This window comes from Triturus cristatus, chromosome 2_1 (genome assembly GCF_964204655.1).
Source record: "Triturus cristatus chromosome 2_1, aTriCri1.1, whole genome shotgun sequence".
Taxonomy (NCBI): domain Eukaryota; kingdom Metazoa; phylum Chordata; class Amphibia; order Caudata; family Salamandridae; genus Triturus; species Triturus cristatus.
Window position 1 is genome coordinate 366,178,811 of NC_140581.1, and position 22,683 is coordinate 366,201,493.

The following is a 22,683-nucleotide window of genomic DNA, read 5'->3' on the forward strand; positions in this document are numbered from 1 at the left end:
TCAAGAAAGACAAAATGGAAAAAAAATAAAAAGGAGTCTGGAGCACCCTTTCTCGTCTTCTGTGGTCTTTCTGGGCTGCTGCGGCTGGATTGGAGGGGGGCGTGGGCAAGAGGGAATCACATGCTAAGTACCGAGCCTGGGGAATGATGGGATAGTTGCAGCCTCCCACTCTGGGGACCTATCCAGAGACAGGGCAGTAGGCCCTGGCCAGGTGACATGTCTGCTCCTTTCCATCGCCCCCCCTGGGGCTGTGGCCTGGCTGCCAGCCTCTTGCCTCGCCCTAGCCTTCCCAGGCCCAGACTCTGGCTGAGGACCCCAGGCCGTGGCCCGGCGAGGGCTCTGCCCGGCGAGGGTTCTGTCTGCAGCGTTTGGGAGCGTTCGTGAGGGGCTCGGGGCGAGAACCCCTGCTCACTTGCAGGCCTGTTTGTCCCTGGCTTTCAGCCACAAGCAGTCGACTGGGGCCTAGCCAGGCAACATGTCACTGCATACCTCTAGAGGGGGCCTCAGTGGCAGCTCTTAGGCTTCCAAAGCCCCAAATCTCTGCTTCTGGGCCCAAAGTGGGCATGGCAATCGCCCTTCTGTGAGTGCTGTAGCCCTGGCTTTAACCCCGTGTGAGCAAGGTGCAGCATAGCGAAAGCAGGGCCCTGATTGGCGCTGCCGGTGGGCGTGGACATGCAAATTTTGCTGGCCGGCCGAGGCCTGTGGGAAGCTGCTGTGGGTAGCTGCGCGCTTTCCAAAGTGGGCACAGGGGCCTTGGCTGGTCACCTTGCGCCCCAAAATGCCCATGCTCTGCCTCGCCCGGCCTCAGGCCTAGCCTGTGTGAATGCCACCCTCGCCCTGCGGGGAGATGCCCAGCGGCCCGCCCTCGCCCTGTCCCCTTCCAACTCATACTTACCTGGCAGGGGAGACACCATGATCACGAAGGTGGTTCTCCCAGGGTGAGGCTCATCCATTGCACTTCGGATGTGCTGACCCCTGCGATGTCCCCAAATGCGGGATACTCGACTGCATAATTTCTGGTAGTGGGGGACTGCGTTCGCGCTTTCCCCTGATCTCTGGTTTCAAGAAAGACAAAATGGAAAAAAAATAAAAAGGAGTCTGGAGCACCCTTTCTCGTCTTCTGTGGTCTTTCTGGGCTGCTGCGGCTGGATTGGAGGGGGGCGTGGGCAAGAGGGAATCACATGCTAAGTACCGAGCCTGGGGAATGATGGGATAGTTGCAGCCTCCCACTCTGGGGACCTATCCAGAGACAGGGCAGTAGGCCCTGGCCAGGTGACATGTCTGCTCCTTTCCATCGCCCCCCCTGGGGCTGTGGCCTGGCTGCCAGCCTCTTGCCTCGCCCTAGCCTTCCCAGGCCCAGACTCTGGCTGAGGACCCCAGGCCGTGGCCCGGCGAGGGCTCTGCCCGGCGAGGGTTCTGTCTGCAGCGTTTGGGAGCGTTCGGGAAGGCGTGAGGGGCTCGGGGCGAGAACCCCTGCTCACTTGCAGGCCTGTTTGTCCCTGGCTTTCAGCCACAAGCAGTCGACTGGGGCCTAGCCAGGCAACATGTCACTGCATACCTCTAGAGGGGGCCTCAGTGGCAGCTCTTAGGCTTCCAAAGCCCCAAATCTCTGCTTCTGGGCCCAAAGTGGGCATGGCAATCGCCCTTCTGTGAGTGCTGTAGCCCTGGCTTTGCCCCCGTGTGAGCAAGGTGCAGCATAGCGAAAGCAGGGCCCTGATTGGCGCTGCCGGTGGGCGTGGACATGCAAATTTTGCTGGCCGGCCGAGGCCTGTGGGAAGCTGCTGTGGGTAGCTGCGCGCTTTCCAAAGTGGGCACAGGGGCCTTGGCTGGTCACCTTGCGCCCCAAAATGCCCATGCTCTGCCTCGCCCGGCCTCAGGCCTAGCCTGTGTGAATGCCACCCTCGCCCTGCGGGGAGATGCCCAGCGGCCCGCCCTCGCCCTGTCCCCTTCCAACTCATACTTACCTGGCAGGGGAGACACCATGATCACGAAGGTGGTTCTCCCAGGGTGAGGCTCATCCATTGCACTTCGGATGTGCTGACCCCTGCGATGTCCCCAAATGCGGGATACTCGACTGCATAATTTCTGGTAGTGGGGGACTGCGTTCGCGCTTTCCCCTGATCTCTGGTTTCAAGAAAGACAAAAAGGAAAAAAAAATAAAAAGGAGTCTGGAGCACCCTTTGACGTTTCTTGTGGTCCGTCCAGGGTGCTGTAAGCTGGCTGGAATGGGGAGTGGGCGAGGGCCAATTAGTTATGCAAATTTACAAGCCTGGGGGATGCTGGCTTAGGGCTTAGAAACGTGCTTCTGGGCCCGATTTCGACCTGGCAAGCACTCTGTTGTGCTTGCGAAAGCCTTTGCTTGTGCACAATTTGGAGGGCCTGAAAAATCTGCTGTTGGGCCCGATTTCGGCCTGCCAAGCCCTCTGGTGTGCTTGCTGTAGCCCTGGCTTTGCCCCCGTGTGAGCAAGGTGCAGCATAGCGAAAGCAGGGCCCTGATTGGCGCTGCCGGTGGGCGTGGACATGCAAATTTTGCTGGCCGGCCGAGGCCTGTGGGAAGCTGCTGTGGGTAGCTGCGCGCTTTCCAAAGTGGGCACAGGGGCCTTGGCTGGTCACCTTGCGCCCCAAAATGCCCATGCTCTGCCTCGCCCGGCCTCAGGCCTAGCCTGTGTGAATGCCACCCTCGCCCTGCGGGGAGATGCCCAGCGGCCCGCCCTCGCCCTGTCCCCTTCCAACTCATACTTACCTGGCCGGGGAGACACCATGATCACGAAGGTGGTTCTCCCAGGGTGAGGCTCATCCATTGCACTTCGGATGTGCTGACCCCTGCGATGTCCCCAAATGCGGGATACTCGACTGCATAATTTCTGGTAGTGGGGGACTGCGTTCGCGCTTTCCCATGATCTCTGGTTTCAAGAAAGACAAAATGGAAAAAAAATAAAAAGGAGTCTGGAGCACCCTTTCTCGTCTTCTGTGGTCTTTCTGGGCTGCTGCGGCTGGATTGGAGGGGGGCGTGGGCAAGAGGGAATCACATGCTAAGTACCGAGCCTGGGGAATGATGGGATAGTTGCAGCCTCCCACTCTGGGGACCTATCCAGAGACAGGGCAGTAGGCCCTGGCCAGGTGACATGTCTGCTCCTTTCCATCGCCCCCCCTGGGGCTGTGGCCTGGCTGCCAGCCTCTTGCCTCGCCCTAGCCTTCCCAGGCCCAGACTCTGGCTGAGGACCCCAGGCCGTGGCCCGGCGAGGGCTCTGCCCGGCGAGGGTTCTGTCTGCAGCGTTTGGGAGCGTTCGTGAGGGGCTCGGGGCGAGAACCCCTGCTCACTTGCAGGCCTGTTTGTCCCTGGCTTTCAGCCACAAGCAGTCGACTGGGGCCTAGCCAGGCAACATGTCACTGCATACCTCTAGAGGGGGCCTCAGTGGCAGCTCTTAGGCTTCCAAAGCCCCAAATCTCTGCTTCTGGGCCCAAAGTGGGCATGGCAATCGCCCTTCTGTGAGTGCTGTAGCCCTGGCTTTAACCCCGTGTGAGCAAGGTGCAGCATAGCGAAAGCAGGGCCCTGATTGGCGCTGCCGGTGGGCGTGGACATGCAAATTTTGCTGGCCGGCCGAGGCCTGTGGGAAGCTGCTGTGGGTAGCTGCGCGCTTTCCAAAGTGGGCACAGGGGCCTTGGCTGGTCACCTTGCGCCCCAAAATGCCCATGCTCTGCCTCGCCCGGCCTCAGGCCTAGCCTGTGTGAATGCCACCCTCGCCCTGCGGGGAGATGCCCAGCGGCCCGCCCTCGCCCTGTCCCCTTCCAACTCATACTTACCTGGCAGGGGAGACACCATGATCACGAAGGTGGTTCTCCCAGGGTGAGGCTCATCCATTGCACTTCGGATGTGCTGACCCCTGCGATGTCCCCAAATGCGGGATACTCGACTGCATAATTTCTGGTAGTGGGGGACTGCGTTCGCGCTTTCCCCTGATCTCTGGTTTCAAGAAAGACAAAATGGAAAAAAAATAAAAAGGAGTCTGGAGCACCCTTTCTCGTCTTCTGTGGTCTTTCTGGGCTGCTGCGGCTGGATTGGAGGGGGGCGTGGGCAAGAGGGAATCACATGCTAAGTACCGAGCCTGGGGAATGATGGGATAGTTGCAGCCTCCCACTCTGGGGACCTATCCAGAGACAGGGCAGTAGGCCCTGGCCAGGTGACATGTCTGCTCCTTTCCATCGCCCCCCCTGGGGCTGTGGCCTGGCTGCCAGCCTCTTGCCTCGCCCTAGCCTTCCCAGGCCCAGACTCTGGCTGAGGACCCCAGGCCGTGGCCCGGCGAGGGCTCTGCCCGGCGAGGGTTCTGTCTGCAGCGTTTGGGAGCGTTCGTGAGGGGCTCGGGGCGAGAACCCCTGCTCACTTGCAGGCCTGTTTGTCCCTGGCTTTCAGCCACAAGCAGTCGACTGGGGCCTAGCCAGGCAACATGTCACTGCATACCTCTAGAGGGGGCCTCAGTGGCAGCTCTTAGGCTTCCAAAGCCCCAAATCTCTGCTTCTGGGCCCAAAGTGGGCATGGCAATCGCCCTTCTGTGAGTGCTGTAGCCCTGGCTTTGCCCCCGTGTGAGCAAGGTGCAGCATAGCGAAAGCAGGGCCCTGATTGGCGCTGCCGGTGGGCGTGGACATGCAAATTTTGCTGGCCGGCCGAGGCCTGTGGGAAGCTGCTGTGGGTAGCTGCGCGCTTTCCAAAGTGGGCACAGGGGCCTTGGCTGGTCACCTTGCGCCCCAAAATGCCCATGCTCTGCCTCGCCCGGCCTCAGGCCTAGCCTGTGTGAATGCCACCCTCGCCCTGCGGGGAGATGCCCAGCGGCCCGCCCTCGCCCTGTCCCCTTCCAACTCATACTTACCTGGCAGGGGAGACACCATGATCACGAAGGTGGTTCTCCCAGGGTGAGGCTCATCCATTGCACTTCGGATGTGCTGACCCCTGCGATGTCCCCAAATGCGGGATACTCGACTGCATAATTTCTGGTAGTGGGGGACTGCGTTCGCGCTTTCCCCTGATCTCTGGTTTCAAGAAAGACAAAATGGAAAAAAAATAAAAAGGAGTCTGGAGCACCCTTTCTCGTCTTCTGTGGTCTTTCTGGGCTGCTGCGGCTGGATTGGAGGGGGGCGTGGGCAAGAGGGAATCACATGCTAAGTACCGAGCCTGGGGAATGATGGGATAGTTGCAGCCTCCCACTCTGGGGACCTATCCAGAGACAGGGCAGTAGGCCCTGGCCAGGTGACATGTCTGCTCCTTTCCATCGCCCCCCCTGGGGCTGTGGCCTGGCTGCCAGCCTCTTGCCTCGCCCTAGCCTTCCCAGGCCCAGACTCTGGCTGAGGACCCCAGGCCGTGGCCCGGCGAGGGCTCTGCCCGGCGAGGGTTCTGTCTGCAGCGTTTGGGAGCGTTCGGGAAGGCGTGAGGGGCTCGGGGCGAGAACCCCTGCTCACTTGCAGGCCTGTTTGTCCCTGGCTTTCAGCCACAAGCAGTCGACTGGGGCCTAGCCAGGCAACATGTCACTGCATACCTCTAGAGGGGGCCTCAGTGGCAGCTCTTAGGCTTCCAAAGCCCCAAATCTCTGCTTCTGGGCCCAAAGTGGGCATGGCAATCGCCCTTCTGTGAGTGCTGTAGCCCTGGCTTTGCCCCCGTGTGAGCAAGGTGCAGCATAGCGAAAGCAGGGCCCTGATTGGCGCTGCCGGTGGGCGTGGACATGCAAATTTTGCTGGCCGGCCGAGGCCTGTGGGAAGCTGCTGTGGGTAGCTGCGCGCTTTCCAAAGTGGGCACAGGGGCCTTGGCTGGTCACCTTGCGCCCCAAAATGCCCATGCTCTGCCTCGCCCGGCCTCAGGCCTAGCCTGTGTGAATGCCACCCTCGCCCTGCGGGGAGATGCCCAGCGGCCCGCCCTCGCCCTGTCCCCTTCCAACTCATACTTACCTGGCAGGGGAGACACCATGATCACGAAGGTGGTTCTCCCAGGGTGAGGCTCATCCATTGCACTTCGGATGTGCTGACCCCTGCGATGTCCCCAAATGCGGGATACTCGACTGCATAATTTCTGGTAGTGGGGGACTGCGTTCGCGCTTTCCCCTGATCTCTGGTTTCAAGAAAGACAAAAAGGAAAAAAAAATAAAAAGGAGTCTGGAGCACCCTTTGACGTTTCTTGTGGTCCGTCCAGGGTGCTGTAAGCTGGCTGGAATGGGGAGTGGGCGAGGGCCAATTAGTTATGCAAATTTACAAGCCTGGGGGATGCTGGCTTAGGGCTTAGAAACGTGCTTCTGGGCCCGATTTCGACCTGGCAAGCACTCTGTTGTGCTTGCGAAAGCCTTTGCTTGTGCACAATTTGGAGGGCCTGAAAAATCTGCTGTTGGGCCCGATTTCGGCCTGCCAAGCCCTCTGGTGTGCTTGCTGTAGCCCTGGCTTTGCCCCCGTGTGAGCAAGGTGCAGCATAGCGAAAGCAGGGCCCTGATTGGCGCTGCCGGTGGGCGTGGACATGCAAATTTTGCTGGCCGGCCGAGGCCTGTGGGAAGCTGCTGTGGGTAGCTGCGCGCTTTCCAAAGTGGGCACAGGGGCCTTGGCTGGTCACCTTGCGCCCCAAAATGCCCATGCTCTGCCTCGCCCGGCCTCAGGCCTAGCCTGTGTGAATGCCACCCTCGCCCTGCGGGGAGATGCCCAGCGGCCCGCCCTCGCCCTGTCCCCTTCCAACTCATACTTACCTGGCAGGGGAGACACCATGATCACGAAGGTGGTTCTCCCAGGGTGAGGCTCATCCATTGCACTTCGGATGTGCTGACCCCTGCGATGTCCCCAAATGCGGGATACTCGACTGCATAATTTCTGGTAGTGGGGGACTGCGTTCGCGCTTTCCCCTGATCTCTGGTTTCAAGAAAGACAAAATGGAAAAAAAATAAAAAGGAGTCTGGAGCACCCTTTCTCGTCTTCTGTGGTCTTTCTGGGCTGCTGCGGCTGGATTGGAGGGGGGCGTGGGCAAGAGGGAATCACATGCTAAGTACCGAGCCTGGGGAATGATGGGATAGTTGCAGCCTCCCACTCTGGGGACCTATCCAGAGACAGGGCAGTAGGCCCTGGCCAGGTGACATGTCTGCTCCTTTCCATCGCCCCCCCTGGGGCTGTGGCCTGGCTGCCAGCCTCTTGCCTCGCCCTAGCCTTCCCAGGCCCAGACTCTGGCTGAGGACCCCAGGCCGTGGCCCGGCGAGGGCTCTGCCCGGCGAGGGTTCTGTCTGCAGCGTTTGGGAGCGTTCGTGAGGGGCTCGGGGCGAGAACCCCTGCTCACTTGCAGGCCTGTTTGTCCCTGGCTTTCAGCCACAAGCAGTCGACTGGGGCCTAGCCAGGCAACATGTCACTGCATACCTCTAGAGGGGGCCTCAGTGGCAGCTCTTAGGCTTCCAAAGCCCCAAATCTCTGCTTCTGGGCCCAAAGTGGGCATGGCAATCGCCCTTCTGTGAGTGCTGTAGCCCTGGCTTTAACCCCGTGTGAGCAAGGTGCAGCATAGCGAAAGCAGGGCCCTGATTGGCGCTGCCGGTGGGCGTGGACATGCAAATTTTGCTGGCCGGCCGAGGCCTGTGGGAAGCTGCTGTGGGTAGCTGCGCGCTTTCCAAAGTGGGCACAGGGGCCTTGGCTGGTCACCTTGCGCCCCAAAATGCCGATGCTCTGCCTCGCCCGGCCTCAGGCCTAGCCTGTGTGAATGCCACCCTCGCCCTGCGGGGAGATGCCCAGCGGCCCGCCCTCGCCCTGTCCCCTTCCAACTCATACTTACCTGGCAGGGGAGACACCATGATCACGAAGGTGGTTCTCCCAGGGTGAGGCTCATCCATTGCACTTCGGATGTGCTGACCCCTGCGATGTCCCCAAATGCGGGATACTCGACTGCATAATTTCTGGTAGTGGGGGACTGCGTTCGCGCTTTCCCCTGATCTCTGGTTTCAAGAAAGACAAAAAGGAAAAAAAAATAAAAAGGAGTCTGGAGCACCCTTTGACGTTTCTTGTGGTCCGTCCAGGGTGCTGTAAGCTGGCTGGAATGGGGAGTGGGCGAGGGCCAATTAGTTATGCAAATTTACAAGCCTGGGGGATGCTGGCTTAGGGCTTAGAAACGTGCTTCTGGGCCCGATTTCGACCTGGCAAGCACTCTGTTGTGCTTGCGAAAGCCTTTGCTTGTGCACAATTTGGAGGGCCTGAAAAATCTGCTGTTGGGCCCGATTTCGGCCTGCCAAGCCCTCTGGTGTGCTTGCTGTAGCCCTGGCTTTGCCCCCGTGTGAGCAAGGTGCAGCATAGCGAAAGCAGGGCCCTGATTGGCGCTGCCGGTGGGCGTGGACATGCAAATTTTGCTGGCCGGCCGAGGCCTGTGGGAAGCTGCTGTGGGTAGCTGCGCGCTTTCCAAAGTGGGCACAGGGGCCTTGGCTGGTCACCTTGCGCCCCAAAATGCCCATGCTCTGCCTCGCCCGGCCTCAGGCCTAGCCTGTGTGAATGCCACCCTCGCCCTGCGGGGAGATGCCCAGCGGCCCGCCCTCGCCCTGTCCCCTTCCAACTCATACTTACCTGGCCGGGGAGACACCATGATCACGAAGGTGGTTCTCCCAGGGTGAGGCTCATCCATTGCACTTCGGATGTGCTGACCCCTGCGATGTCCCCAAATGCGGGATACTCGACTGCATAATTTCTGGTAGTGGGGGACTGCGTTCGCGCTTTCCCATGATCTCTGGTTTCAAGAAAGACAAAATGGAAAAAAAATAAAAAGGAGTCTGGAGCACCCTTTCTCGTCTTCTGTGGTCTTTCTGGGCTGCTGCGGCTGGATTGGAGGGGGGCGTGGGCAAGAGGGAATCACATGCTAAGTACCGAGCCTGGGGAATGATGGGATAGTTGCAGCCTCCCACTCTGGGGACCTATCCAGAGACAGGGCAGTAGGCCCTGGCCAGGTGACATGTCTGCTCCTTTCCATCGCCCCCCCTGGGGCTGTGGCCTGGCTGCCAGCCTCTTGCCTCGCCCTAGCCTTCCCAGGCCCAGACTCTGGCTGAGGACCCCAGGCCGTGGCCCGGCGAGGGCTCTGCCCGGCGAGGGTTCTGTCTGCAGCGTTTGGGAGCGTTCGTGAGGGGCTCGGGGCGAGAACCCCTGCTCACTTGCAGGCCTGTTTGTCCCTGGCTTTCAGCCACAAGCAGTCGACTGGGGCCTAGCCAGGCAACATGTCACTGCATACCTCTAGAGGGGGCCTCAGTGGCAGCTCTTAGGCTTCCAAAGCCCCAAATCTCTGCTTCTGGGCCCAAAGTGGGCATGGCAATCGCCCTTCTGTGAGTGCTGTAGCCCTGGCTTTAACCCCGTGTGAGCAAGGTGCAGCATAGCGAAAGCAGGGCCCTGATTGGCGCTGCCGGTGGGCGTGGACATGCAAATTTTGCTGGCCGGCCGAGGCCTGTGGGAAGCTGCTGTGGGTAGCTGCGCGCTTTCCAAAGTGGGCACAGGGGCCTTGGCTGGTCACCTTGCGCCCCAAAATGCCCATGCTCTGCCTCGCCCGGCCTCAGGCCTAGCCTGTGTGAATGCCACCCTCGCCCTGCGGGGAGATGCCCAGCGGCCCGCCCTCGCCCTGTCCCCTTCCAACTCATACTTACCTGGCAGGGGAGACACCATGATCACGAAGGTGGTTCTCCCAGGGTGAGGCTCATCCATTGCACTTCGGATGTGCTGACCCCTGCGATGTCCCCAAATGCGGGATACTCGACTGCATAATTTCTGGTAGTGGGGGACTGCGTTCGCGCTTTCCCCTGATCTCTGGTTTCAAGAAAGACAAAATGGAAAAAAAATAAAAAGGAGTCTGGAGCACCCTTTCTCGTCTTCTGTGGTCTTTCTGGGCTGCTGCGGCTGGATTGGAGGGGGGCGTGGGCAAGAGGGAATCACATGCTAAGTACCGAGCCTGGGGAATGATGGGATAGTTGCAGCCTCCCACTCTGGGGACCTATCCAGAGACAGGGCAGTAGGCCCTGGCCAGGTGACATGTCTGCTCCTTTCCATCGCCCCCCCTGGGGCTGTGGCCTGGCTGCCAGCCTCTTGCCTCGCCCTAGCCTTCCCAGGCCCAGACTCTGGCTGAGGACCCCAGGCCGTGGCCCGGCGAGGGCTCTGCCCGGCGAGGGTTCTGTCTGCAGCGTTTGGGAGCGTTCGGGAAGGCGTGAGGGGCTCGGGGCGAGAACCCCTGCTCACTTGCAGGCCTGTTTGTCCCTGGCTTTCAGCCACAAGCAGTCGACTGGGGCCTAGCCAGGCAACATGTCACTGCATACCTCTAGAGGGGGCCTCAGTGGCAGCTCTTAGGCTTCCAAAGCCCCAAATCTCTGCTTCTGGGCCCAAAGTGGGCATGGCAATCGCCCTTCTGTGAGTGCTGTAGCCCTGGCTTTAACCCCGTGTGAGCAAGGTGCAGCATAGCGAAAGCAGGGCCCTGATTGGCGCTGCCGGTGGGCGTGGACATGCAAATTTTGCTGGCCGGCCGAGGCCTGTGGGAAGCTGCTGTGGGTAGCTGCGCGCTTTCCAAAGTGGGCACAGGGGCCTTGGCTGGTCACCTTGCGCCCCAAAATGCCCATGCTCTGCCTCGCCCGGCCTCAGGCCTAGCCTGTGTGAATGCCACCCTCGCCCTGCGGGGAGATGCCCAGCGGCCCGCCCTCGCCCTGTCCCCTTCCAACTCATACTTACCTGGCAGGGGAGACACCATGATCACGAAGGTGGTTCTCCCAGGGTGAGGCTCATCCATTGCACTTCGGATGTGCTGACCCCTGCGATGTCCCCAAATGCGGGATACTCGACTGCATAATTTCTGGTAGTGGGGGACTGCGTTCGCGCTTTCCCCTGATCTCTGGTTTCAAGAAAGACAAAAAGGAAAAAAAAATAAAAAGGAGTCTGGAGCACCCTTTGACGTTTCTTGTGGTCCGTCCAGGGTGCTGTAAGCTGGCTGGAATGGGGAGTGGGCGAGGGCCAATTAGTTATGCAAATTTACAAGCCTGGGGGATGCTGGCTTAGGGCTTAGAAACGTGCTTCTGGGCCCGATTTCGACCTGGCAAGCACTCTGTTGTGCTTGCGAAAGCCTTTGCTTGTGCACAATTTGGAGGGCCTGAAAAATCTGCTGTTGGGCCCGATTTCGGCCTGCCAAGCCCTCTGGTGTGCTTGCTGTAGCCCTGGCTTTGCCCCCGTGTGAGCAAGGTGCAGCATAGCGAAAGCAGGGCCCTGATTGGCGCTGCCGGTGGGCGTGGACATGCAAATTTTGCTGGCCGGCCGAGGCCTGTGGGAAGCTGCTGTGGGTAGCTGCGCGCTTTCCAAAGTGGGCACAGGGGCCTTGGCTGGTCACCTTGCGCCCCAAAATGCCCATGCTCTGCCTCGCCCGGCCTCAGGCCTAGCCTGTGTGAATGCCACCCTCGCCCTGCGGGGAGATGCCTAGCGGCCCGCCCTCGCCCTGTCCCCTTCCAACTCATACTTACCTGGCAGGGGAGACACCATGATCACGAAGGTGGTTCTCCCAGGGTGAGGCTCATCCATTGCACTTCGGATGTGCTGACCCCTGCGATGTCCCCAAATGCGGGATACTCGACTGCATAATTTCTGGTAGTGGGGGACTGCGTTCGCGCTTTCCCCTGATCTCTGGTTTCAAGAAAGACAAAAAGGAAAAAAAAATAAAAAGGAGTCTGGAGCACCCTTTGACGTTTCTTGTGGTCCGTCCAGGGTGCTGTAAGCTGGCTGGAATGGGGAGTGGGCGAGGGCCAATTAGTTATGCAAATTTACAAGCCTGGGGGATGCTGGCTTAGGGCTTAGAAACGTGCTTCTGGGCCCGATTTCGACCTGGCAAGCACTCTGTTGTGCTTGCGAAAGCCTTTGCTTGTGCACAATTTGGAGGGCCTGAAAAATCTGCTGTTGGGCCCGATTTCGGCCTGCCAAGCCCTCTGGTGTGCTTGCTGTAGCCCTGGCTTTGCCCCCGTGTGAGCAAGGTGCAGCATAGCGAAAGCAGGGCCCTGATTGGCGCTGCCGGTGGGCGTGGACATGCAAATTTTGCTGGCCGGCCGAGGCCTGTGGGAAGCTGCTGTGGGTAGCTGCGCGCTTTCCAAAGTGGGCACAGGGGCCTTGGCTGGTCACCTTGCGCCCCAAAATGCCCATGCTCTGCCTCGCCCGGCCTCAGGCCTAGCCTGTGTGAATGCCACCCTCGCCCTGCGGGGAGATGCCCAGCGGCCCGCCCTCGCCCTGTCCCCTTCCAACTCATACTTACCTGGCCGGGGAGACACCATGATCACGAAGGTGGTTCTCCCAGGGTGAGGCTCATCCATTGCACTTCGGATGTGCTGACCCCTGCGATGTCCCCAAATGCGGGATACTCGACTGCATAATTTCTGGTAGTGGGGGACTGCGTTCGCGCTTTCCCCTGATCTCTGGTTTCAAGAAAGACAAAATGGAAAAAAAATAAAAAGGAGTCTGGAGCACCCTTTCTCGTCTTCTGTGGTCTTTCTGGGCTGCTGCGGCTGGATTGGAGGGGGGCGTGGGCAAGAGGGAATCACATGCTAAGTACCGAGCCTGGGGAATGATGGGATAGTTGCAGCCTCCCACTCTGGGGACCTATCCAGAGACAGGGCAGTAGGCCCTGGCCAGGTGACATGTCTGCTCCTTTCCATCGCCCCCCCTGGGGCTGTGGCCTGGCTGCCAGCCTCTTGCCTCGCCCTAGCCTTCCCAGGCCCAGACTCTGGCTGAGGACCCCAGGCCGTGGCCCGGCGAGGGCTCTGCCCGGCGAGGGTTCTGTCTGCAGCGTTTGGGAGCGTTCGTGAGGGGCTCGGGGCGAGAACCCCTGCTCACTTGCAGGCCTGTTTGTCCCTGGCTTTCAGCCACAAGCAGTCGACTGGGGCCTAGCCAGGCAACATGTCACTGCATACCTCTAGAGGGGGCCTCAGTGGCAGCTCTTAGGCTTCCAAAGCCCCAAATCTCTGCTTCTGGGCCCAAAGTGGGCATGGCAATCGCCCTTCTGTGAGTGCTGTAGCCCTGGCTTTGCCCCCGTGTGAGCAAGGTGCAGCATAGCGAAAGCAGGGCCCTGATTGGCGCTGCCGGTGGGCGTGGACATGCAAATTTTGCTGGCCGGCCGAGGCCTGTGGGAAGCTGCTGTGGGTAGCTGCGCGCTTTCCAAAGTGGGCACAGGGGCCTTGGCTGGTCACCTTGCGCCCCAAAATGCCCATGCTCTGCCTCGCCCGGCCTCAGGCCTAGCCTGTGTGAATGCCACCCTCGCCCTGCGGGGAGATGCCCAGCGGCCCGCCCTCGCCCTGTCCCCTTCCAACTCATACTTACCTGGCAGGGGAGACACCATGATCACGAAGGTGGTTCTCCCAGGGTGAGGCTCATCCATTGCACTTCGGATGTGCTGACCCCTGCGATGTCCCCAAATGCGGGATACTCGACTGCATAATTTCTGGTAGTGGGGGACTGCGTTCGCGCTTTCCCCTGATCTCTGGTTTCAAGAAAGACAAAATGGAAAAAAAATAAAAAGGAGTCTGGAGCACCCTTTCTCGTCTTCTGTGGTCTTTCTGGGCTGCTGCGGCTGGATTGGAGGGGGGCGTGGGCAAGAGGGAATCACATGCTAAGTACCGAGCCTGGGGAATGATGGGATAGTTGCAGCCTCCCACTCTGGGGACCTATCCAGAGACAGGGCAGTAGGCCCTGGCCAGGTGACATGTCTGCTCCTTTCCATCGCCCCCCCTGGGGCTGTGGCCTGGCTGCCAGCCTCTTGCCTCGCCCTAGCCTTCCCAGGCCCAGACTCTGGCTGAGGACCCCAGGCCGTGGCCCGGCGAGGGCTCTGCCCGGCGAGGGTTCTGTCTGCAGCGTTTGGGAGCGTTCGTGAGGGGCTCGGGGCGAGAACCCCTGCTCACTTGCAGGCCTGTTTGTCCCTGGCTTTCAGCCACAAGCAGTCGACTGGGGCCTAGCCAGGCAACATGTCACTGCATACCTCTAGAGGGGGCCTCAGTGGCAGCTCTTAGGCTTCCAAAGCCCCAAATCTCTGCTTCTGGGCCCAAAGTGGGCATGGCAATCGCCCTTCTGTGAGTGCTATAGCCCTGGCTTTAACCCCGTGTGAGCAAGGTGCAGCATAGCGAAAGCAGGGCCCTGATTGGCGCTGCCGGTGGGCGTGGACATGCAAATTTTGCTGGCCGGCCGAGGCCTGTGGGAAGCTGCTGTGGGTAGCTGCGCGCTTTCCAAAGTGGGCACAGGGGCCTTGGCTGGTCACCTTGCGCCCCAAAATGCCCATGCTCTGCCTCGCCCGGCCTCAGGCCTAGCCTGTGTGAATGCCACCCTCGCCCTGCGGGGAGATGCCCAGCGGCCCGCCCTCGCCCTGTCCCCTTCCAACTCATACTTACCTGGCAGGGGAGACACCATGATCACGAAGGTGGTTCTCCCAGGGTGAGGCTCATCCATTGCACTTCGGATGTGCTGACCCCTGCGATGTCCCCAAATGCGGGATACTCGACTGCATAATTTCTGGTAGTGGGGGACTGCGTTCGCGCTTTCCCCTGATCTCTGGTTTCAAGAAAGACAAAAAGGAAAAAAAAATAAAAAGGAGTCTGGAGCACCCTTTGACGTTTCTTGTGGTCCGTCCAGGGTGCTGTAAGCTGGCTGGAATGGGGAGTGGGCGAGGGCCAATTAGTTATGCAAATTTACAAGCCTGGGGGATGCTGGCTTAGGGCTTAGAAACGTGCTTCTGGGCCCGATTTCGACCTGGCAAGCACTCTGTTGTGCTTGCGAAAGCCTTTGCTTGTGCACAATTTGGAGGGCCTGAAAAATCTGCTGTTGGGCCCGATTTCGGCCTGCCAAGCCCTCTGGTGTGCTTGCTGTAGCCCTGGCTTTGCCCCCGTGTGAGCAAGGTGCAGCATAGCGAAAGCAGGGCCCTGATTGGCGCTGCCGGTGGGCGTGGACATGCAAATTTTGCTGGCCGGCCGAGGCCTGTGGGAAGCTGCTGTGGGTAGCTGCGCGCTTTCCAAAGTGGGCACAGGGGCCTTGGCTGGTCACCTTGCGCCCCAAAATGCCCATGCTCTGCCTCGCCCGGCCTCAGGCCTAGCCTGTGTGAATGCCACCCTCGCCCTGCGGGGAGATGCCCAGCGGCCCGCCCTCGCCCTGTCCCCTTCCAACTCATACTTACCTGGCAGGGGAGACACCATGATCACGAAGGTGGTTCTCCCAGGGTGAGGCTCATCCATTGCACTTCGGATGTGCTGACCCCTGCGATGTCCCCAAATGCGGGATACTCGACTGCATAATTTCTGGTAGTGGGGGACTGCGTTCGCGCTTTCCCCTGATCTCTGGTTTCAAGAAAGACAAAATGGAAAAAAAATAAAAAGGAGTCTGGAGCACCCTTTCTCGTCTTCTGTGGTCTTTCTGGGCTGCTGCGGCTGGATTGGAGGGGGGCGTGGGCAAGAGGGAATCACATGCTAAGTACCGAGCCTGGGGAATGATGGGATAGTTGCAGCCTCCCACTCTGGGGACCTATCCAGAGACAGGGCAGTAGGCCCTGGCCAGGTGACATGTCTGCTCCTTTCCATCGCCCCCCCTGGGGCTGTGGCCTGGCTGCCAGCCTCTTGCCTCGCCCTAGCCTTCCCAGGCCCAGACTCTGGCTGAGGACCCCAGGCCGTGGCCCGGCGAGGGCTCTGCCCGGCGAGGGTTCTGTCTGCAGCGTTTGGGAGCGTTCGGGAAGGCGTGAGGGGCTCGGGGCGAGAACCCCTGCTCACTTGCAGGCCTGTTTGTCCCTGGCTTTCAGCCACAAGCAGTCGACTGGGGCCTAGCCAGGCAACATGTCACTGCATACCTCTAGAGGGGGCCTCAGTGGCAGCTCTTAGGCTTCCAAAGCCCCAAATCTCTGCTTCTGGGCCCAAAGTGGGCATGGCAATCGCCCTTCTGTGAGTGCTGTAGCCCTGGCTTTGCCCCCGTGTGAGCAAGGTGCAGCATAGCGAAAGCAGGGCCCTGATTGGCGCTGCCGGTGGGCGTGGACATGCAAATTTTGCTGGCCGGCCGAGGCCTGTGGGAAGCTGCTGTGGGTAGCTGCGCGCTTTCCAAAGTGGGCACAGGGGCCTTGGCTGGTCACCTTGCGCCCCAAAATGCCCATGCTCTGCCTCGCCCGGCCTCAGGCCTAGCCTGTGTGAATGCCACCCTCGCCCTGCGGGGAGATGCCCAGCGGCCCGCCCTCGCCCTGTCCCCTTCCAACTCATACTTACCTGGCAGGGGAGACACCATGATCACGAAGGTGGTTCTCCCAGGGTGAGGCTCATCCATTGCACTTCGGATGTGCTGACCCCTGCGATGTCCCCAAATGCGGGATACTCGACTGCATAATTTCTGGTAGTGGGGGACTGCGTTCGCGCTTTCCCCTGATCTCTGGTTTCAAGAAAGACAAAAAGGAAAAAAAAATAAAAAGGAGTCTGGAGCACCCTTTGACGTTTCTTGTGGTCCGTCCAGGGTGCTGTAAGCTGGCTGGAATGGGGAGTGGGCGAGGGCCAATTAGTTATGCAAATTTACAAGCCTGGGGGATGCTGGCTTAGGGCTTAGAAACGTGCTTCTGGGCCCGATTTCGACCTGGCAAGCACTCTGTTGTGCTTGCGAAAGCCTTTGCTTGTGCACAATTTGGAGGGCCTGAAAAATCTGCTGTTGGGCCCGATTTCGGCCTGCCAAGCCCTCTGGTGTGCTTGCTGTAGCCCTGGCTTTGCCCCCGTGTGAGCAAGGTGCAGCATAGCGAAAGCAGGGCCCTGATTGGCGCTGCCGGTGGGCGTGGACATGCAAATTTTGCTGGCCGGCCGAGGCCTGTGGGAAGCTGCTGTGGGTAGCTGCGCGCTTTCCAAAGTGGGCACAGGGGCCTTGGCTGGTCACCTTGCGCCCCAAAATGCCCATGCTCTGCCTCGCCCGGCCTCAGGCCTAGCCTGTGTGAATGCCACCCTCGCCCTGCGGGGAGATGCCTAGCGGCCCGCCCTCGCCCTGTCCCCTTCCAACTCATACTTACCTGGCAGGGGAGACACCATGATCACGAAGGTGGTTCTCCCAGGGTGAGGCTCATCCATTGCACTTCGGATGTGCTGACCCCTGCGATGTCCCCAAATGCGGGATACTCGACTGCATAATTTCTGGTAGTGGGGGACTGCGTTCGCGCTTTCCCCTGATCTCTGGTTTCAAGAAAGACAAAAAGGAAAAAAAAATAAAAAGGAGTCTGGAGCACCCTTTGACGTTTCTTGTGGTCCGTCCAGGGTGCTGTAAGCTGGCTGGAATGGGGAGTGGGCGAGGGCCAATTAGTTATGCAAATTTACAAGCCTGGGGGATGCTGGCTTAGGGCTTAGAAACGTGCTTCTGGGCCCGATTTCGACCTGGCAAGCACTCTGTTGTGCTTGCGAAAGCCTTTGCTTGTGCACAATTTGGAGGGCCTGAAAAATCTGCTGTTGGGCCCGATTTCGGCCTGCCAAGCCCTCTGGTGTGCTTGCTGTAGCCCTGGCTTTGCCCCCGTGTGAGCAAGGTGCAGCATAGCGAAAGCAGGGCCCTGATTGGCGCTGCCGGTGGGCGTGGACATGCAAATTTTGCTGGCCGGCCGAGGCCTGTGGGAAGCTGCTGTGGGTAGCTGCGCGCTTTCCAAAGTGGGCACAGGGGCCTTGGCTGGTCACCTTGCGCCCCAAAATGCCCATGCTCTGCCTCGCCCGGCCTCAGGCCTAGCCTGTGTGAATGCCACCCTCGCCCTGCGGGGAGATGCCCAGCGGCCCGCCCTCGCCCTGTCCCCTTCCAACTCATACTTACCTGGCCGGGGAGACACCATGATCACGAAGGTGGTTCTCCCAGGGTGAGGCTCATCCATTGCACTTCGGATGTGCTGACCCCTGCGATGTCCCCAAATGCGGGATACTCGACTGCATAATTTCTGGTAGTGGGGGACTGCGTTCGCGCTTTCCCCTGATCTCTGGTTTCAAGAAAGACAAAATGGAAAAAAAATAAAAAGGAGTCTGGAGCACCCTTTCTCGTCTTCTGTGGTCTTTCTGGGCTGCTGCGGCTGGATTGGAGGGGGGCGTGGGCAAGAGGGAATCACATGCTAAGTACCGAGCCTGGGGAATGATGGGATAGTTGCAGCCTCCCACTCTGGGGACCTATCCAGAGACAGGGCAGTAGGCCCTGGCCAGGTGACATGTCTGCTCCTTTCCATCGCCCCCCCTGGGGCTGTGGCCTGGCTGCCAGCCTCTTGCCTCGCCCTAGCCTTCCCAGGCCCAGACTCTGGCTGAGGACCCCAGGCCGTGGCCCGGCGAGGGCTCTGCCCGGCGAGGGTTCTGTCTGCAGCGTTTGGGAGCGTTCGTGAGGGGCTCGGGGCGAGAACCCCTGCTCACTTGCAGGCCTGTTTGTCCCTGGCTTTCAGCCACAAGCAGTCGACTGGGGCCTAGCCAGGCAACATGTCACTGCATACCTCTAGAGGGGGCCTCAGTGGCAGCTCTTAGGCTTCCAAAGCCCCAAATCTCTGCTTCTGGGCCCAAAGTGGGCATGGCAATCGCCCTTCTGTGAGTGCTGTAGCCCTGGCTTTGCCCCCGTGTGAGCAAGGTGCAGCATAGCGAAAGCAGGGCCCTGATTGGCGCTGCCGGTGGGCGTGGACATGCAAATTTTGCTGGCCGGCCGAGGCCTGTGGGAAGCTGCTGTGGGTAGCTGCGCGCTTTCCAAAGTGGGCACAGGGGCCTTGGCTGGTCACCTTGCGCCCCAAAATGCCCATGCTCTGCCTCGCCCGGCCTCAGGCCTAGCCTGTGTGAATGCCACCCTCGCCCTGCGGGGAGATGCCCAGCGGCCCGCCCTCGCCCTGTCCCCTTCCAACTCATACTTACCTGGCAGGGGAGACACCATGATCACGAAGGTGGTTCTCCCAGGGTGAGGCTCATCCATTGCACTTCGGATGTGCTGACCCCTGCGATGTCCCCAAATGCGGGATACTCGACTGCATAATTTCTGGTAGTGGGGGACTGCGTTCGCGCTTTCCCCTGATCTCTGGTTTCAAGAAAGACAAAATGGAAAAAAAATAAAAAGGAGTCTGGAGCACCCTTTCTCGTCTTCTGTGGTCTTTCTGGGCTGCTGCGGCTGGATTGGAGGGGGGCGTGGGCAAGAGGGAATCACATGCTAAGTACCGAGCCTGGGGAATGATGGGATAGTTGCAGCCTCCCACTCTGGGGACCTATCCAGAGACAGGGCAGTAGGCCCTGGCCAGGTGACATGTCTGCTCCTTTCCATCGCCCCCCCTGGGGCTGTGGCCTGGCTGCCAGCCTCTTGCCTCGCCCTAGCCTTCCCAGGCCCAGACTCTGGCTGAGGACCCCAGGCCGTGGCCCGGCGAGGGCTCTGCCCGGCGAGGGTTCTGTCTGCAGCGTTTGGGAGCGTTCGGGAAGGCGTGAGGGGCTCGGGGCGAGAACCCCTGCTCACTTGCAGGCCTGTTTGTCCCTGGCTTTCAGCCACAAGCAGTCGACTGGGGCCTAGCCAGGCAACATGTCACTGCATACCTCTAGAGGGGGCCTCAGTGGCAGCTCTTAGGCTTCCAAAGCCCCAAATCTCTGCTTCTGGGCCCAAAGTGGGCATGGCAATCGCCCTTCTGTGAGTGCTGTAGCCCTGGCTTTGCCCCCGTGTGAGCAAGGTGCAGCATAGCGAAAGCAGGGCCCTGATTGGCGCTGCCGGTGGGCGTGGACATGCAAATTTTGCTGGCCGGCCGAGGCCTGTGGGAAGCTGCTGTGGGTAGCTGCGCGCTTTCCAAAGTGGGCACAGGGGCCTTGGCTGGTCACCTTGCGCCCCAAAATGCCCATGCTCTGCCTCGCCCGGCCTCAGGCCTAGCCTGTGTGAATGCCACCCTCGCCCTGCGGGGAGATGCCCAGCGGCCCGCCCTCGCCCTGTCCCCTTCCAACTCATACTTACCTGGCAGGGGAGACACCATGATCACGAAGGTGGTTCTCCCAGGGTGAGGCTCATCCATTGCACTTCGGATGTGCTGACCCCTGCGATGTCCCCAAATGCGGGATACTCGACTGCATAATTTCTGGTAGTGGGGGACTGCGTTCGCGCTTTCCCCTGATCTCTGGTTTCAAGAAAGACAAAAAGGAAAAAAAAATAAAAAGGAGTCTGGAGCACCCTTTGACGTTTCTTGTGGTCCGTCCAGGGTGCTGTAAGCTGGCTGGAATGGGGAGTGGGCGAGGGCCAATTAGTTATGCAAATTTACAAGCCTGGGGGATGCTGGCTTAGGGCTTAGAAACGTGCTTCTGGGCCCGATTTCGACCTGGCAAGCACTCTGTTGTGCTTGCGAAAGCCTTTGCTTGTGCACAATTTGGAGGGCCTGAAAAATCTGCTGTTGGGCCCGATTTCGGCCTGCCAAGCCCTCTGGTGTGCTTGCTGTAGCCCTGGCTTTGCCCCCGTGTGAGCAAGGTGCAGCATAGCGAAAGCAGGGCCCTGATTGGCGCTGCCGGTGGGCGTGGACATGCAAATTTTGCTGGCCGGCCGAGGCCTGTGGGAAGCTGCTGTGGGTAGCTGCGCGCTTTCCAAAGTGGGCACAGGGGCCTTGGCTGGTCACCTTGCGCCCCAAAATGCCCATGCTCTGCCTCGCCCGGCCTCAGGCCTAGCCTGTGTGAATGCCACCCTCGCCCTGCGGGGAGATGCCCAGCGGCCCGCCCTCGCCCTGTCCCCTTCCAACTCATACTTACCTGGCAGGGGAGACACCATGATCACGAAGGTGGTTCTCCCAGGGTGAGGCTCATCCATTGCACTTCGGATGTGCTGACCCCTGCGATGTCCCCAAATGCGGGATACTCGACTGCATAATTTCTGGTAGTGGGGGACTGCGTTCGCGCTTTCCCCTGATCTCTGGTTTCAAGAAAGACAAAATGGAAAAAAAATAAAAAGGAGTCTGGAGCACCCTTTCTCGTCTTCTGTGGTCTTTCTGGGCTGCTGCGGCTGGATTGGAGGGGGGCGTGGGCAAGAGGGAATCACATGCTAAGTACCGAGCCTGGGGAATGATGGGATAGTTGCAGCCTCCCACTCTGGGGACCTATCCAGAGACAGGGCAGTAGGCCCTGGCCAGGTGACATGTCTGCTCCTTTCCATCGCCCCCCCTGGGGCTGTGGCCTGGCTGCCAGCCTCTTGCCTCGCCCTAGCCTTCCCAGGCCCAGACTCTGGCTGAGGACCCCAGGCCGTGGCCCGGCGAGGGCTCTGCCCGGCGAGGGTTCTGTCTGCAGCGTTTGGGAGCGTTCGTGAGGGGCTCGGGGCGAGAACCCCTGCTCACTTGCAGGCCTGTTTGTCCCTGGCTTTCAGCCACAAGCAGTCGACTGGGGCCTAGCCAGGCAACATGTCACTGCATACCTCTAGAGGGGGCCTCAGTGGCAGCTCTTAGGCTTCCAAAGCCCCAAATCTCTGCTTCTGGGCCCAAAGTGGGCATGGCAATCGCCCTTCTGTGAGTGCTGTAGCCCTGGCTTTAACCCCGTGTGAGCAAGGTGCAGCATAGCGAAAGCAGGGCCCTGATTGGCGCTGCCGGTGGGCGTGGACATGCAAATTTTGCTGGCCGGCCGAGGCCTGTGGGAAGCTGCTGTGGGTAGCTGCGCGCTTTCCAAAGTGGGCACAGGGGCCTTGGCTGGTCACCTTGCGCCCCAAAATGCCCATGCTCTGCCTCGCCCGGCCTCAGGCCTAGCCTGTGTGAATGCCACCCTCGCCCTGCGGGGAGATGCCCAGCGGCCCGCCCTCGCCCTGTCCCCTTCCAACTCATACTTACCTGGCAGGGGAGACACCATGATCACGAAGGTGGTTCTCCCAGGGTGAGGCTCATCCATTGCACTTCGGATGTGCTGACCCCTGCGATGTCCCCAAATGCGGGATACTCGACTGCATAATTTCTGGTAGTGGGGGACTGCGTTCGCGCTTTCCCCTGATCTCTGGTTTCAAGAAAGACAAAAAGGAAAAAAAAATAAAAAGGAGTCTGGAGCACCCTTTGACGTTTCTTGTGGTCCGTCCAGGGTGCTGTAAGCTGGCTGGAATGGGGAGTGGGCGAGGGCCAATTAGTTATGCAAATTTACAAGCCTGGGGGATGCTGGCTTAGGGCTTAGAAACGTGCTTCTGGGCCCGATTTCGACCTGGCAAGCACTCTGTTGTGCTTGCGAAAGCCTTTGCTTGTGCACAATTTGGAGGGCCTGAAAAATCTGCTGTTGGGCCCGATTTCGGCCTGCCAAGCCCTCTGGTGTGCTTGCTGTAGCCCTGGCTTTGCCCCCGTGTGAGCAAGGTGCAGCATAGCGAAAGCAGGGCCCTGATTGGCGCTGCCGGTGGGCGTGGACATGCAAATTTTGCTGGCCGGCCGAGGCCTGTGGGAAGCTGCTGTGGGTAGCTGCGCGCTTTCCAAAGTGGGCACAGGGGCCTTGGCTGGTCACCTTGCGCCCCAAAATGCCCATGCTCTGCCTCGCCCGGCCTCAGGCCTAGCCTGTGTGAATGCCACCCTCGCCCTGCGGGGAGATGCCCAGCGGCCCGCCCTCGCCCTGTCCCCTTCCAACTCATACTTACCTGGCCGGGGAGACACCATGATCACGAAGGTGGTTCTCCCAGGGTGAGGCTCATCCATTGCACTTCGGATGTGCTGACCCCTGCGATGTCCCCAAATGCGGGATACTCGACTGCATAATTTCTGGTAGTGGGGGACTGCGTTCGCGCTTTCCCATGATCTCTGGT

General features: G+C 60.1%; 24 non-coding genes across 24 annotated transcripts; all 24 read left to right on the forward strand.

Annotated features, from left to right (window-relative positions):
• The first annotated feature begins 887 nt into the window (after positions 1 to 887).
• On the forward strand, positions 888 to 1,051 carry LOC146864874 (U1 spliceosomal RNA). The gene has a single exon (XR_014976932.1). It is a non-coding gene; the product is annotated as a U1 spliceosomal RNA (small nuclear RNA).
• A 905-nt stretch (positions 1,052 to 1,956) lies between these two features.
• Positions 1,957 to 2,120, forward strand: LOC146864875 (U1 spliceosomal RNA). Its single transcript, XR_014976934.1, has one exon. It is a non-coding gene; the product is annotated as a U1 spliceosomal RNA (small nuclear RNA).
• A 615-nt stretch (positions 2,121 to 2,735) lies between these two features.
• On the forward strand, positions 2,736 to 2,899 carry LOC146864876 (U1 spliceosomal RNA). Its single transcript, XR_014977447.1, has one exon. It is a non-coding gene; the product is annotated as a U1 spliceosomal RNA (small nuclear RNA).
• Positions 2,900 to 3,796: 897 nt separating this feature from the next.
• Positions 3,797 to 3,960, forward strand: LOC146864877 (U1 spliceosomal RNA). Its single transcript, XR_014976935.1, has one exon. It is a non-coding gene; the product is annotated as a U1 spliceosomal RNA (small nuclear RNA).
• An 897-nt stretch (positions 3,961 to 4,857) lies between these two features.
• On the forward strand, positions 4,858 to 5,021 carry LOC146864878 (U1 spliceosomal RNA). The gene has a single exon (XR_014976936.1). It is a non-coding gene; the product is annotated as a U1 spliceosomal RNA (small nuclear RNA).
• Positions 5,022 to 5,926: 905 nt separating this feature from the next.
• On the forward strand, positions 5,927 to 6,090 carry LOC146864879 (U1 spliceosomal RNA). The gene has a single exon (XR_014976937.1). It is a non-coding gene; the product is annotated as a U1 spliceosomal RNA (small nuclear RNA).
• Positions 6,091 to 6,705: 615 nt separating this feature from the next.
• On the forward strand, positions 6,706 to 6,869 carry LOC146864880 (U1 spliceosomal RNA). The gene has a single exon (XR_014976938.1). It is a non-coding gene; the product is annotated as a U1 spliceosomal RNA (small nuclear RNA).
• Positions 6,870 to 7,766: 897 nt separating this feature from the next.
• On the forward strand, positions 7,767 to 7,930 carry LOC146864881 (U1 spliceosomal RNA). The gene has a single exon (XR_014976939.1). It is a non-coding gene; the product is annotated as a U1 spliceosomal RNA (small nuclear RNA).
• A 615-nt stretch (positions 7,931 to 8,545) lies between these two features.
• On the forward strand, positions 8,546 to 8,709 carry LOC146864882 (U1 spliceosomal RNA). Its single transcript, XR_014977448.1, has one exon. It is a non-coding gene; the product is annotated as a U1 spliceosomal RNA (small nuclear RNA).
• Positions 8,710 to 9,606: 897 nt separating this feature from the next.
• On the forward strand, positions 9,607 to 9,770 carry LOC146864883 (U1 spliceosomal RNA). Its single transcript, XR_014976940.1, has one exon. It is a non-coding gene; the product is annotated as a U1 spliceosomal RNA (small nuclear RNA).
• A 905-nt stretch (positions 9,771 to 10,675) lies between these two features.
• LOC146864884 (U1 spliceosomal RNA) lies at positions 10,676 to 10,839 on the forward strand. Its single transcript, XR_014976941.1, has one exon. It is a non-coding gene; the product is annotated as a U1 spliceosomal RNA (small nuclear RNA).
• A 615-nt stretch (positions 10,840 to 11,454) lies between these two features.
• On the forward strand, positions 11,455 to 11,618 carry LOC146864885 (U1 spliceosomal RNA). Its single transcript, XR_014976942.1, has one exon. It is a non-coding gene; the product is annotated as a U1 spliceosomal RNA (small nuclear RNA).
• Positions 11,619 to 12,233: 615 nt separating this feature from the next.
• On the forward strand, positions 12,234 to 12,397 carry LOC146864886 (U1 spliceosomal RNA). The gene has a single exon (XR_014977395.1). It is a non-coding gene; the product is annotated as a U1 spliceosomal RNA (small nuclear RNA).
• An 897-nt stretch (positions 12,398 to 13,294) lies between these two features.
• LOC146864887 (U1 spliceosomal RNA) lies at positions 13,295 to 13,458 on the forward strand. Its single transcript, XR_014976943.1, has one exon. It is a non-coding gene; the product is annotated as a U1 spliceosomal RNA (small nuclear RNA).
• An 897-nt stretch (positions 13,459 to 14,355) lies between these two features.
• LOC146864888 (U1 spliceosomal RNA) lies at positions 14,356 to 14,519 on the forward strand. Its single transcript, XR_014976945.1, has one exon. It is a non-coding gene; the product is annotated as a U1 spliceosomal RNA (small nuclear RNA).
• Positions 14,520 to 15,134: 615 nt separating this feature from the next.
• LOC146864889 (U1 spliceosomal RNA) lies at positions 15,135 to 15,298 on the forward strand. The gene has a single exon (XR_014976946.1). It is a non-coding gene; the product is annotated as a U1 spliceosomal RNA (small nuclear RNA).
• Positions 15,299 to 16,203: 905 nt separating this feature from the next.
• On the forward strand, positions 16,204 to 16,367 carry LOC146864890 (U1 spliceosomal RNA). The gene has a single exon (XR_014976947.1). It is a non-coding gene; the product is annotated as a U1 spliceosomal RNA (small nuclear RNA).
• A 615-nt stretch (positions 16,368 to 16,982) lies between these two features.
• Positions 16,983 to 17,146, forward strand: LOC146864891 (U1 spliceosomal RNA). The gene has a single exon (XR_014976948.1). It is a non-coding gene; the product is annotated as a U1 spliceosomal RNA (small nuclear RNA).
• A 615-nt stretch (positions 17,147 to 17,761) lies between these two features.
• LOC146864892 (U1 spliceosomal RNA) lies at positions 17,762 to 17,925 on the forward strand. The gene has a single exon (XR_014977396.1). It is a non-coding gene; the product is annotated as a U1 spliceosomal RNA (small nuclear RNA).
• An 897-nt stretch (positions 17,926 to 18,822) lies between these two features.
• LOC146864893 (U1 spliceosomal RNA) lies at positions 18,823 to 18,986 on the forward strand. Its single transcript, XR_014976949.1, has one exon. It is a non-coding gene; the product is annotated as a U1 spliceosomal RNA (small nuclear RNA).
• A 905-nt stretch (positions 18,987 to 19,891) lies between these two features.
• Positions 19,892 to 20,055, forward strand: LOC146864894 (U1 spliceosomal RNA). Its single transcript, XR_014976950.1, has one exon. It is a non-coding gene; the product is annotated as a U1 spliceosomal RNA (small nuclear RNA).
• Positions 20,056 to 20,670: 615 nt separating this feature from the next.
• LOC146864895 (U1 spliceosomal RNA) lies at positions 20,671 to 20,834 on the forward strand. Its single transcript, XR_014976951.1, has one exon. It is a non-coding gene; the product is annotated as a U1 spliceosomal RNA (small nuclear RNA).
• Positions 20,835 to 21,731: 897 nt separating this feature from the next.
• Positions 21,732 to 21,895, forward strand: LOC146864896 (U1 spliceosomal RNA). The gene has a single exon (XR_014976952.1). It is a non-coding gene; the product is annotated as a U1 spliceosomal RNA (small nuclear RNA).
• A 615-nt stretch (positions 21,896 to 22,510) lies between these two features.
• LOC146864897 (U1 spliceosomal RNA) lies at positions 22,511 to 22,674 on the forward strand. The gene has a single exon (XR_014977449.1). It is a non-coding gene; the product is annotated as a U1 spliceosomal RNA (small nuclear RNA).
• Positions 22,675 to 22,683: the final 9 nt, after the last annotated feature.